We start from the raw sequence: 13,806 nt of genomic DNA on the forward strand, positions 1-13,806 counted from the left end.
GCAGTAAACAAGGGGACGTATTCAGCCCAGTGCGTTTCGCGAACGCGGGGTTAACTGGTAAATTAAACTTTTGCCGTGGTCGGTCGGCAAAATGTCCGCCCCAGAGCCCCATACATAGGGCCCTGGCCCACCCATATTAGATAGAACGATTTGATTGGCAAGTCCGAATTTTCCGACATAGTTAATGAGCTCCAATGCATCGTGTCCAGACTAACAGCCTGAACAAATGTGGATTTCCAGGCTAATAAATGTATAGTCTTCAGGCCAAAATCTGATGAATTACTTTATAAACTTCTACCTAAAGCAGACTGACAGAAGGTACTGTTTCCACCAGTTGAGTAGTACTCATCATTGCTAGTACTCTGGCCTCAATAGGTGGAGTTGTGTAGGGCTTTTTAAGATCCAGGGTATCATTAGAATTTTAAACTCCTCTAGCGGTCATGTCCTACAGCCCTGTTGCATTACAGAGTGACAGTGATGCACCAACCGCAAGACAACACATCAGGAGCCAAATTCAGGTCAGTGAGTAGATCAGTCAAACGGTGCTCTCTCACCTCATGTTGACTTAAACTCTCTCGCTCAGTGTTATTGCCTTGCTGAGCCGTGCTGTGCCTCGTCTGTATGTTTGTCACAAGCTCGGCTCAACCAGACTGTGTCAGCAATGTCGGACAGCGATCAGTTTTCTTTACACAACGAGTGACGCTCACTCATCTGCTGTTACGGTCTCCATAACCTGATGGGGCATGGGAACAGATTTTTGCAACAGATGTGAAATGAACTACCATGGTGTGACAGCGAAGGGCAGCTAACCTACCGGACCATGAGAAAACATTAGAGTGGATGTTTTCCACCTTTAACAATGCATTGGATGACTGATGTGGGTGTCCTAATTGCGAAGAGACCGTCGTAAACTTGAGTTCCAGGAGCAGCTGATGCCGAACGCAAAGCAATGAGCTGTATGATTGCAGAGGGTCTGAGCTGGTCTGGGTGTGGGCTTCTCAACCTGCTTACATTGCACTGATGCTCCTCCTTTGTAAGTCAATCCTGAACAGTGTTGGCTGTGGATCGCACCAAGGCCAAGGGAGACTTCAAATAAAGAGTTAAAGCCTCTTGAAACCTGGTCTATAATAGTAAAAACAATATATGTCAAAGTTGGGTGTCACAATAAGCTTTTACTAAAATATGATTGAAAATAAATGTTCATAAATATTAAAAAACTTAGTTTTAAAAAGGTTTTTACTGTCTAGACCGTTTGACAGGACTCTCAGACGGTTCCCATGGTAACATTCATTGTTATTTATTGAACTTTCAGACAGAGAGTTGCTAGCCTGGCTCCGCCCGCCCGCCTACTTCCGGCCAAATTTCATTTTCCCTTCAGTAGTCAGTCTGGGTGTGCAGTGCATTTCTCAGTTTTCTCCGGCTAATCTACAGCTGTCCAATCAGCGAACAGAGCGAATGGCTGAGAACGATGACGTCGAAGTCGCGCTCCAGTTTCAGTGGAATGCTGCGTTCCTTTATACTCGGAAGAAGGAGATTTCCGACTTGGTAGTTCCGAGTTCCAACCTGTCTGTGTTCCAGTGCATCTGCTCGCGAAAGTATGGACGCCGACAACCTTTCTCATCCAAATAACTAAACGTTAGGCTCTAACAAGTTACCGTTGCCAGGTACCGGTAGATCCATAGACTACAATATGTAGTGAAGTCGGAAATTTCCGAGTTCCCTGTCCAACTGGAACGCACCGTCAGAAGCCGGCTCATGACACACGTGACGACCAAACGTGATGCGATTGGTTGGCTAATCCAGAGTGGCACTGAGCAGATCCAATGGTTTTAAACTTCAACAGACATCCGCCTCCAAGTGAGTGAACGTTTGCCAATTACAGCAGTTCCAGACCTTCTGTACAAATGAAATGAAGTACGATGGTCTGGTTGGACCAGGCTAGAGAATTACTGTGATTGGTTCAAAAAACGTATTCTGAATAAGAATCAGAGCATAGCCCGTCTCATCTAAGCCGCATTTCTGTAATGCATATCAAACTTAAATATCAATATCTGAAATGTGGATTGATATATATGCCTAACTCCTTTCAGATGCTTACTATCATGTAACCAACTCCACAGATTACATAATGAGAGGGACTTTGGTTAAGAGGGGCTTTAAAAAACAAACGCAAAGAATAAACTAATCCTTTCTACGATGTTGAAAACCGTTACACTATGCTGTCAAATTCATTTGAGAATTACTTGTGTATTAGCCAGTCTTCATGTGGGGGCTTTTTTTGTTGTTCAAGATATAGCTAAATGATTTCTTTCTGTCTGTTGCGGACAAGACTGACGGATGATAAATGGAGACGAGTGAACCGTTCATTTTTAGGAGAGATCTGATCAAGAGAGAGAGACAGAATGTTCGGGCTATCGGACAGCTTCACAATGTTCTTCAGCTTAACAGATCTTTGCTCAGAGGTCCTATCCATCGATCAGTTTCCATCAATCCCTATCTGCCCCTTATCTCTGCCTGTCTCCTGCTCTGTTTCCCAATAATTCTATCAGCCCGAGACTCTTCGGTATTGGCTCCATCCATCAGTCACTGCAACCCTTGCCTCAGCAGTGTGCTTCCATCAAAGGCCATCCACCATAGCTTCCCTGCCCAGTGTCAGTCAAGGCCTATATAGGATGACTGGGTGAGGCAACTAAGACAGGCAGGTACAGAGCTCCATTTAACCATAATTCAGTCCGTGTTGAGCTGAAGACTTTCTGAATTTTGTATGCCACAGAAAAAAAGCTTTCAGCCACCAACCAACAAAGGTTTCCAAAAAAAGTCAGGGATCACAGGGAAGTCACTGTTTCGACCAATGACAACACACGTGGTGTTTCTTATCTTTCTGGACATCAGGGTGTCATCTCACGCTGGACAGGTTGTTAGGGAAGGATGAACCTTTGTTTTCTCCTTAAATATAGAACCAACTTCATTAGGAGCAGAACATTACTGATGCTGCTGTAGCTGTGGATCCACATGGGTAGTTGAGTGTTAAGCTAGGTAAGTCGCTAACTTTCAAACCTCCTTTTCTACATTACAATTAAATAAACTACAAAGCCCAGCTGTAACGTCCTGCGCTACAGATAAGATACAGTAGATATACAAGGAGTCACTGCAGTTTTTTAGCAGGGTGGCTCGAAGGATGGAATCATTTTTCAGTCCACCATTCTAAGTCCGGACTGACATATTTTAAGCACTATGTTACTGATCCAAATGGAATTCCCTACAGGCATTCATTGTCACTAGAGGATGCATCCTACTGATTCGGGGATCCTCTGAATCTCAATGTAGCACCACGACAGGTTTGAAATGTCTGTTTTTGAGTGAAATTCCTTCAGAATGATGTAATGGGCTTTGCATGACATGTCAACAAGTGCTTATTGGGCTTGTTAGGTCAAATATTTAAAATTGCCCAATACTTTGGTACACAATGACAAAACCAGCCTTATAACTATTGTGTTTTGAGCCTATTAACTAATGTTGCCATGTTAATGTATAATACTGTGGACCATCAGTGTCCTATTTGATGGACATTGAACATTACTTTTTTTCTTAACATGTATACAGCATTTACCAACTGAAATGCTGTCGACAGATACAGTTGGCAACCCGATAGATCTCTCCACTCACCAACTCCACCCTCTGTGAGCTTAGCTTTTTTCTGTTGTTTTCCCCAGAAGTCGTCTTCTGAAAACACGGAAGACAATGAGAAATGTGACAAAACATTGGGAGGCGCAATCACAACCTCGCACACAAACCCTCTCGGATCTCCCAACTCGGTCGTAACAAATCATAACACAGCGTTACTTTTGTTTGTTTGTTATCAAGGCGGAGGTTTATTTTTAAAGAAACGAAAGCCTCGCCACAAGATTAGATCGTGCTACGTGTCTGGGGACGTGCTGGGTGAAATAGTCGCAATCAATTTCAGTTACATTGGGTGAAGTGATGGATTTTTTTGTTCTATCTCTCAGTGGGACCAATAGGAGTGTGGAAGCAAAAAGCCTGTGTTACTGAAGTCAGACCAAAGCAGACACCTACACTAATTGGATACACTGTAGTGTGTGTGTGTGTGTGTGTGTGTGTGTGTGTGTGTGTGTGTGTGTGTGTGTGTGTGTGTGTGTGTGTGTGTGTGTGTGTGTGTGTGTGTGTGTGTGTGTGTGTGTGCTAGTGATGGAAGAAATAGAAATGTAGCTGTTGGAGTGACACCATTCGTTAACACATACCTTTATAATTCATGTCATTATCTGTGTTGCACTCATTATAGCTCTTGTTATATTACATCTCCTGTGCACTAAGGTGACAGCATGAGTCCATGCATTTCAATTGTGCTACCAATTTAATGGATACAAGTAATGTAGTACACACTGAACTCAATTAAAGTGACAGGTGTAAGGTGCCTGCATTTGATATATTTTGGTAAAATGAGTTTCTTGGGAAATCATTTACTTTTCTTTCCACTTCAATGTATTGATTGATCACAAATGACAAAGCCTTAAAATACACTACATGCTTGAAGATTGCACCATCATAATGTTTTTGGCGTGTGGCCCTTGACAAAAAAAGCAATCTATTTGGGGCCTTGCCATGTTTCAAGTGTCAAATGGGGGGAAAAAAGGGGGGAATTGAAAAAACTCCTTCTATACTTTAGTTTTCTATATATGTTGTTTGATTGTATTCAGATTGAATCAACTAAATAACTCATTCTAAATTGTAGGGATTATCCTATTTGGGGCACCCTGAAAGAATATGTTATTTGACCCCTGTTACTTCTATATTCCTAATAAGTTCAGCACACTTTATAATATAGCATGTTAGAATGGGGTTGGTAGCAGCAGGTAAAGGACCCAGATGTAAACAGCATAGGGGATACAATGATTTAATAAAGAAAGAAACTCTAGAAACTAGGCACAAGGGAAATCACCAACACGATAATGCTAAGACAAGACAACAAACAAAGAGAAAACAAGGACCTAAATACACAACAGGAAACAACGAGGCACAAGTTAAACACATTAGGAAGGGACCAGTAATCAAACAGGAGGGACACTTGACAGGACATGGGGAGAAACAAGACAAAGATACCAAAGACAAAGATACCAAAGTAAAACAATGTGTGTGTGTGTGTGTATATATATATATATATATATGCACTGCATGGTTCCCCCAGAAAGTATTTGCAAGTACACATTTCTTCGCATTAATATGTTTATGTCATTTGTTTGCAATGAAAAAACACAAAAGCGAATAGACAAAAAGCCAAATCAGATATAATTTCACACCAAACTACAAAAATAGTCCGGACAAAAGTGTAGCTTACCTGTGGCACGTTACATGTGTTGGCAATAAAGAAATCACCCTTGCAGGGTGTACAAAAGTAGAAAAGTTTACTCAACCTCTGTGTTGTGTCAAAGTGTGTACCACACTGAGCATGGATGGAAGAAAGAAGCGCAAATAATTGTCAGAGGATTTGAGAAACAACATTGTGGAAAAGCATGGCCAATCTCAAGGCTACAAGACCATTTCCAAAGATCTTAATGTTCCTGTGACCACTGTGCGTGGTATCATCAAGAAGTTTAAAGCCCATGGCACTGTGGCTAACCTCCATGACTGTATATACAATCCCGGACAAAAGTCTTGTCACTTATCAATTTTGTCGAAACAACAGCTTATAAACTGACTTTTAATTAATCCATTGGTTTAAAGAAATGTCTCATATGAAAGCTAAAACCCCCCCAAATTATGTTTAACCTTCAGTGCATCTTAGGCCCTTTTTGGTACATTTTGGTTTTTCATTTCACAACTGCTGAGGCTGTGTTCATGCAAATGGCTTCATATTTGGTCAAGGCTAATGTTTTCTGACCAATTTATGAATTTTATCCTCAATTCATTAATTTACACTATAATGCACTGTATATTATTTTTCCTCACACTCAGCCTCCTTGGCCAAAACGGCACCTCATTGACTCCCATTCAAACGACATTTTTTGACCCTTCTGCCAATAGCTGATAGAAACCAGATTTTTTTTGTTTTGTTTTATTTCCTTGCACTAATGTCTTGAAAATTTAAATTTTTTATGTTTTTTTTTTAATTGCATCGGTTTTCTCTCATATACCATTGGTTTTAATTACAGGCTGAGATTTAATATTGCTCTCCTCTGCTACTAGCCACTGCAGGCCACATGAATAAATTGTTTCAGCTAAAATGCTCTCTCTGTATTCTTAGTGATGGCATAGTATAGTATAGATGTGTTTTTCGACAAATAAGTGTGTGTGCGTGTCTGTGTGTGTATCCAAACACGGACACTCAAATTCACATAGAGAAAAACAGTTCAGTGTAAATCCATAAAAACTGCATGTGTTGATCCCATGGTCAATTGAGGTTAAATACATGAATTTGGTAATATTAGACATTCATCCTGTTCTTATACCTTGAAATTTTACATTTTTACTATTTTACAGCTGATGCGTGAATATCATCCTTATAGGCCTGAAGAGCAAAGATACCCCTAGTGGAAACGAGGGAACTGTGATTCATTTTGTATTGTTATCAGTTGTAAAGGCTATAGGCAGGACTTAATTCATAAAACATCTGAAAAAATCATAAAAATATAAAATTTCAAGTTATAAGAGCAGGATGAATGTGTAATATTACCATATTCACAAACTTATCCTCAATTAACCATGGGATCGAAACATGCTGTTTTCATGGATTTACATTGAGCTGTATTTCTATGTGAATTTCACTATCTGTTATTTGATACACACACAGGCACACATATTCACAAATACATATTTGTTGAAATACACATATACACTACTCTATGCTATTATGAAGAACCCAGACAGGGCATGTTATCTCAAATATTTTATTCATGTAGCCTGCAGTGGCCTAAGTAGCAAGGGAGCACAAATTTACATTTTAGCCTGTAGTTGAAACACTGGCATATGTGTGAAATTAGCAACAACTAGTAAAAAACACAAAAAATGGAAAATGTCAAGACATTAGTACAAGGAACCAAAAGAATAATAAAAAAATCAGTTTCTCTCATCTTTTGGCAGCAGGGTCAAAACGTGTGGTTTTAATAGAATTCTGTGTGCCGTACAATGGCTCTTAATGGAGGGCACATTTTAAATCTTAAATAGCAAAAAGAATAGAAATGCATTCAATTCAATATTATTGTTAATTCTTGACATCTATCACACTCTTCTAATCCCACTCAAAAAAATCCAATTTAGACTAATTATTATTTAGCTTTTTACTTTTTGTGTTTTTTCTTTAAAAAATACGAGTGACTTTTTCTAAAACAACTGTAATTTAAAGGGTTAAAATCCTTAAAATAAAGATGAATATGGTTTGTATGGTGAGGACTCGAGTTGAAAAAGAAAGTTATAAAAAAAAATTGTGGAAAAATACATTCATGTTATTTTTATCTACATATCAATTCAAAGTGACATCTTAAGCGCCGAAGGAGGCTGAGTGTGAGTCTTTTTTTAAATCTTAGATATAAAAAAATATAAAAATGCATTCAAATCAATTTCATTGCACATTTTTTACATCTATCACACTCTTACAATCCCCCTCAAAAAAATCCAATTCAGACTAATTATTTAGCTTTTAATTGATATTTTGTGTTTTTCCATTAAAAAAAACGAGTGACTTTTTCTAAAACAACTGTAATTTAAAGGGTTAAAATCCTTAAAATAAAGATGAATATGGTTTGTATGGTGAGGACTCGAGTTGAAAAAGAAAGTTATAAAAAAAAATTGGTGGAAAAATACATTCATGTTATTTTTATCTACATATCAATCCAAAGTGACATCTTAAGCGCCGAAGGAGGCAGAGTGTGATTTTTTTTAAGGATGCACTGAAGGTTAATATACTAAAATAAATTTGCTTCACTGCAGAAATATTGATCATGTAATGAAAACAGAAAGGTCAGATTTTGGCAAGACAAAAGTGTTGTCGCCTACAGAGTAATGTGAAAATAAAACAAATAATTTACTTCAAATACAAAAATATGTTGCATAACATCAGTGAATTAACTAGTGGTGCTGTGAGATCCATATTTAATATCTTGTATGACTTCCATGAGCTTGAAGGACTGCATCCATGCGGTTCGACAATAATTCATAAACTTTATTGATGAAGTCATCAGGAATAGCAAATAAAGCAGTCTTACATGCCTCCCAGAGTTCATCAAGATTCTTTGGTTTGGTCTTCCATGCTTTCTCTTTCATTCTACCCCAGACATGCTCAATGATGTTCATGTCTGGTGACTGGGCTGGCCAGTCCTGGAGCACCTTGATCTTCTTCGCCTTGAGGAACTTTGATGTAGATATGGGAGTATGCGATTGAGCAAACATGTGATGTAATTGAACCGAAGATTCATCTGAGAAATCCACCTTCCAGGTCGAATCAGTGCCCAGAAACCAGAACACAAAAAAAGGCAATTTAAAATAATGTGTGGCATTTTCTAAGGCCCACTGCCTGCTAAAAGCATGGACGCATCTCTAAATCAAAGTTCTTCAAGGCGAAGAAGATCAAGGTGCTCCAGGACTGGCCAGCCCAGTTATCACCAGACATGAACATCATTGAGCATGTCTGGGGTAGAATGAAAGAGGAAGCATGGAAGACCAAACCAAAGAATCTTGATGAACTCTGGGAGGCATGTAAGACTGCTTTCTTTGATATTCCTGATTACTTCATCAATAAATTGTATGAATCATTGTCGAACCGCATGGATGCAGTCCTTCAAGCTCATAGAAGTCATACAAGATATTAAATATGGATCTCACAGCACCACTACTTAATTCACTGAAGTTATGCAACATATTTTTGTATTTGAATTAATTATTTGTTAAATTTTTACATTAGGCGACAATACTTTTGTCTTGCCAAAATCTGACCTTCCTGTGTCCAATAAATTACCAATATTTCTTCAATGAAGCAAATTTATTTTAGTAGGGGAAGGTGGGGTGATTTGTGCATTTTGGAAGTTGCAAAACCCCTTGTTTCTAGAAAACCGTGGAAGAAATTGGAAATGTGACCACATATTTAAGAAGAGCCATCCATTTGACTCATCCTGTAAAGAAGGGAGACACAAGGAATAAGATATAAGCACATTTAAGCTCAAAAAACTGTGTTTTGCCTTTCAAAGTAAAATTTCCATGATCAAGGTTTTTTGATTATTGTGTCTGCACAATTATAGACACGTTTGAAAACATTTGACACATGTTTTAGTGCTTTGGTATGCTACACTTTGAGTCTATATAGTTAGCACAATGTCAACCCTAAATTGCTGCATCATGCCTATTATCCAAAATTCTGGGGATGGGGTGATTTGTGCGCAAGGGCCTGGGTGAGTTATAAGTAAGTAAGTAAGTAAAATGTATTTATAAAAGCACATTTATGACAGTTTGCACTGTCCAAAGTGCTGTACATAGTGCATTCAGTAGGTAAACAATGAAGGTAAAATAACAATAACCAAAATAAAAGACGTAAAGCCCATACATCCACATAAACACAGATAGTAGTGCAGAGGTAAGTAAGTAGTGCAGAGGTTAATGGGGAGGAAACACCAGGGTGTACATATGGGTTTTGAGCCTTGATTTAAAGGCAGAAATGTAGGGGGAATCACATTTGTCAGGTGGCAGTTGGTTCCACAAGCACGGAGCAACTAGTGCAAAGTACATTTCTGAGAGTTGTGCCAGTGGCATGGCTGTATACGCTGGTCACCAAAAGAAAGTGATAGTCTACAGTAGCTCAGGAGAGAGTGACATCTCAATTCCACTTAACGACACCACTGATGAGAGTTCAGATGGCCAGAAAGATGATGATGGTGACTTTGTCATTGTGACAAATCACAAATCACAAATCACAAATCACAAATCACAAATCACAAATCACCCCACTACGTGGGGTGATTTGTGCGACAAGACAACTTTTTTTCCGAAAGCTATATTTCTTAAACAGTTTATTCCAGATCCAAAGTTTTTATTGCCAGGGATGCACAACATCCTGAAATATATGTACATATTTGAGTTGGAGACATAACTGTCAAGGCCTCACTTTAAAATCACTTTGAGTAAAAAGTTGCACAAATCACCCCACCTTCCCCTATATTAAACATAATTTGGGAGGGTTTTAGCTTTCATATGAGCCATTTTTTTAAACCAATGGATTAATTAAAAGTCAGTTTATAAGCTGTTGTTTCTACAAAATTGGTAAGTGACAAGACTTTTGTCCGGGACTGTATATACAGTCCCCTCCATAAGTATCGGAACAGTGAGGCCAATTCCTTTATATTTGCTGTAGACTGGAAACATTTGGGTTTGACACCAAAATATGATTATGAGACAATAGATCAACATTTAAGCTTTCATTTCCAGGTATTTACATCTGTATCTGATACACAACTGAGAAGATAGCATTTGTTGTAAAGGAACACCACATTTTTAGGTGAACAAAAGTATTGGAACAGATAGACTTAAAGTAAATTAAAGTGAATAAGACTTAATATTGTGTTGCAAATCCTTCACTTGCAATAACTGCATCAAGCCTGTTACCCATTGACATAACAACACTTCTGCATTCTTCTTTTGTGATGCTTTTCCAGGCCTTTACCGCAGCCTCATTCAGTTGCTGTTTGTTTTGGGGGGTTACACCCTTCAGTCTCCTCTTTAGCAGGTAAAATGCATTCTCTATAGGGTTTAAGTCTGGAGATTGACTTGGCCAGTCTAAAACTTTCCATTTATTGCCCCTGATGAACTCCTTTGTTGTTTTTGCAGTTGTTTAGGGTCATTACCTTGCTGCATGATGAAGGATCTTCCAATCAGTTTGGTGGCATCTTTCTTTAAATTGACAGACAGAATGTTTCTGTAGACTTCTAAGTTCATTTTGCTGCTGCCATCATGTGTTACTGTGTTGTTGTCGAGATGAACCTTTACCAAAGTGATGGAAAGGCTAAAGTTTGGAGAAAGAAAGGATCTGCTCATGACCCCAAGCATACAAGCTCATCTGTGAAACACGGTGGAGGCACTGTCATGGCTTGGGCTTGCATGGCTTCTTCTCGGATGGGCTCATTAATCTTCATTGATGATGTAACACATGATGACAACAGCTAAATTAACTCAGAAGTTTACACAAACATTTTGTCTGCCAATTTAAAGAAAGATGCAACCAAACTGATTGGAAGACATAATGCAGCAAGATGATGACCCAAAACACACTGCAAAAGCAACAAAGGAGTTAATCAGGGTCAAGAAATGGAAGGTTTTAGACTGGTCAAGTCAATCTCCAGACTTAAACCCTATAGAGCAAGCATTTTACCTGCTAAAGAGGAGACTGAAGAGAGTAAACAAACAGCAACTGAATAAGGCTGCGGTGAAAGCCTGGAAAAGCATCAACAAGGAGGATTCAAAAGTTGTGTGATGTCAATGGGTCACAGGCTTGATGCAGTTGCTGCAAGCAAAGGCTTTGCAACAAAATATTAAGTCTTATTCACTTCTGTTCCAATACTTTTGCTCGCCTAAAAATGTGGTGTTCCTTTACAAATAATGCTATCTTCTCAGTTGTGTATCAGATCCAGATGTGAATACCTGGAAATTAAAGCTGAAATGTTGATCTATTGTCTCATATTCATATTTTGGTGTCACACCCAAATATTTCCAGTCTACAGCAAAAATAAAGGAATTGGCCTCACTGTTCCGATACTTATGGAGGGGACTGTATATACACTCACCGGCCACTTTATTAGGTACAGCGGTTCTTTTTCTTGTTAACACATATAACTAATCAGCCAATCACATGTCAGCAACTCTGCATTTAGGCATGTAGACCTGGACGGGACAACTTATTGAAGTTGAAACCGAGCAACAGAATGGGGAAGAAAGGGGTTTTAAGTGACTTTGAACATGGCAATGTTGAGGGTTTCAGGAGGACTGGTATGAGTATTTCAGAAACTGCTGATCTACTGGGATTTTCACTCTAAACCATCTCTAGGGTTTACAGAGAATGGCCTGAAAAAGAAAAAATATCCAGTGAGCGGCATTTGTGTGGATGTAAAATGCCTTGTTGAAGTCAGAGGTCAGTGGAGGATGGGCATACTGGTTTTAGATGATATAAAGGCACCGGTAACTCAAATAACCCCTCGTTACAACCAGGGTATGCAGAATGCCATCCCTGAATGCAAAACACGACCAACCTTGAAGCAGATGGGCTACAGCAACAGAAGAACCCACCGGGTGCCACTCCTGTCAGCTAAAAACAGGAAAATGAGGCTACAATTATCACAGGATCCCCAATATTGGACATTAGAAGATTGAAAAATCATGCCTGGTCTGATGAGTCTCAAATTCAGTTGTGACATTGAGATGGCAGGTTCAGAATTTGGCAACATGAAAGTATGGATCCATCCTGCCGAGCACCATCAACCATGCAATGTTCAAAGTCACCTAAACCCCCTTTCTTCCCCATTCTGATGCTCGGTTTGACTTCAGTACATTGTCTTGACCACGTCTAAATGCCTAAGTGGCTGGTGAGTGTTTACAAATTCAATATATATTGCACAAGGACCCAGAACCCTACTTGTACCAATACTAGTTATTACTTGGCCTGAAGTTTTCTATGAGTGAATGTATTGTAATTGTGGCGAGACACAACTCCATTTAGGAAAATGTAACATGTTAGCAAAATATAAAACACAAATATTAAAAGTGTTAGAACTGCAGTATATGTTGACCAAACAACTCGCAAACAAATTTGTAAGAAATCTAATTTACAAAACGCAACTGATAACCTGTGAACCAATATCTTTTGGCCACTCTAGAGGGATACAGCGAAATGTCAGAGCCCAATCTGTTTGTTATCCAGCGTTGGATGACCCTGCAGATTTACATTTTCAAGGGGGTTTCAACGGTTATTTTTGGAACCACTGGAGTAAATGTCCTAATCTCTACCAGCTACAACAGTAAATAGTGCTTATAGATTAATCAGTATAATTGATATGAGTAACTTTTTCTTCTGATACTTACATTTAGCCAGTGATGCGTTTATTATAGGTATTTAAATGTCATTGTTTCATTAGTAAATGCAATATAATAACTGAAGAAAGGGCTTCCTACATTGCTCTCAGAGGAGAATACAGTATATGTGCAACAGACGAAGGTGAAGACTTGAATACAGACTCAGTCATTGTCGGCGGCCTTCAGTCCTAGACGATTATTCACACACATCATTTGTCATCCTCAATACAGGACAGAGAGCATACCAGGACAAGAGCCTTATAATCCTTATACTACAGCCACATATGCTTAGCACCATGGACGTCGATTTGGCTAAACAAGTGGGGGGACAAACAGGCATTCTGGAGTGCATTTTCAAAAGTGGGGGGGACAATGAGGAAACATCTTTTTCACTAATGAATAAAATGTATACAAAACACTGATGTCTGACACATTTGATGAAAAAAGCATTTTCAAAAAACAGCGGACATATGAGCCACTAGCTGCTCCCCGTAGCCCAACCAAACATGACGTAAACAAAAGGAGCTTGGGAAGGTAGTTCCGACTGAGCAATCTGATCGAGCCGAAGCACGGCTGGACTGTCGCACAACAATATTACTCCGCCTCGGTCTCCATGGCAACCTAGCTAGTAGTATAGCCATGATCAGCTTCAATTACTTCTTGATAAACAACATCGTCAGTGACGTGCGGTGAGGTCAGTGAGTGGGTAGGCACTGAGTTCTGAAAGCCAGATTTCTCTAAACCTAT

Source organism: Ammodytes marinus, assembly GCF_949987685.1.
Source record: "Ammodytes marinus genome assembly, chromosome: 15".
In the NCBI taxonomy this organism is placed as follows: domain Eukaryota; kingdom Metazoa; phylum Chordata; class Actinopteri; order Uranoscopiformes; family Ammodytidae; genus Ammodytes; species Ammodytes marinus.